Consider the following 1,190-nt stretch of genomic DNA (forward strand, 5'->3'; position numbering starts at 1 on the left):
TCTCTGCCACACTGAGAGATTCTGATGTAACTAGTCTTTAGGGGCCTGCTTTATACTTGTATGCCTCCAATGATGGGGGGATTCCTATCTCACAAAGCAGTTTTATTCCCTCTTTGAACAGTTCTTTTAGAAAACTCCTTGATAACTCAAGTCTACCTCTCTACAACTCCTTGCTGACTGCCACCGCCACCTCCACCCACACTGCAACCATGCCACCCTACACCATCATCTACTTCCCTGTTCGAGGGCACTGCGAGGCCATGCATATGCTGCTGGCTGACCAGCGCCAGAGCTGGAAGGAGGAGGTGACCATGGAGACCTGGATGAAGGGCTCACTCAAGGCCTCCTGTCTGTATGGGCAGCTCCCCAAGTTCGAGGACAGAGACCTCACCCTATACCAGTCCAATGCCATCCTGTGACACCTGGGCCGCTCCCTCGGGCTCTACGGGAAGGACCAGCAGGAGGTGGTCTTGCTGGTTGTTGTGAACAATGGTGTGGAGGATCTCCACTGCAAATATGTCCTCCTCATCTACACTAACTAGGAGGCAGGAAAGGTATGTGAGGGCACTACCAGCTTACCTAAAGCCTTTTGAAATGCTGCTGTCCCAGAATGAGGGGGGCCAAGCCTTCATCGTGGGCAACCAGATCTCCTTTGTGGACTACAACCTGCTGGACTTGCTTTGGATTCACCAGGTCCTGGCCCCCAGCTGCCTGGACTCCTTCCCGCTGCTCTCGGCCTATGTGGCCCACCTCAGTGCCAGACTCAAGCTCAAGGCATTCCTGGCATCCCCTGAGCATGTGAACCGCCCCATCAATGGCAACGGGAAGCAGTGAGAGCTTGTGGAACCCTGGGCGGGAAGCTGAGGGGCTGCCTGACTTCATTTCTCCTTGACCAATAAAATTTTCAAGTGAGAAAAACAAAAACAAAAAACCTCCTTCCAAAAGGCCAAATCCTACAACTTTAGGACTACACATAAGATTCATTGCCCCTCCTCCCCAAAACAGATTGACCAATATTAAGTGTCTTTGGACCACTAGGGTCAATGGCTCCCCTGAAGCCATGTCTTGGGAAAGGTTTTCCTGATCTTGCATTAAGAGATTGAAAATAACCTTGATAGTAACCTCTTAGATGAGAGGGAGCCACATCACCCAGGTCAATGAAAGTTAACTGGAAGGCTAGTGCTCTCACT

The 1,190-nt window shown here is 51.1% G+C and overlaps 1 pseudogene; it reads left to right on the forward strand.

Moving 5' to 3' along the window:
* The first annotated feature begins 209 nt into the window (after positions 1–209).
* On the forward strand, positions 210–834 carry LOC129509473 (glutathione S-transferase P-like; annotated as a pseudogene).
* Positions 835–1,190: the final 356 nt, after the last annotated feature.

The sequence above is a fragment of the Nyctereutes procyonoides genome, unplaced genomic scaffold (genome assembly GCF_905146905.1).
Source record: "Nyctereutes procyonoides isolate TBG_1078 unplaced genomic scaffold, NYPRO_anot_genome, whole genome shotgun sequence".
NCBI lineage: Eukaryota > Metazoa > Chordata > Mammalia > Carnivora > Canidae > Nyctereutes > Nyctereutes procyonoides.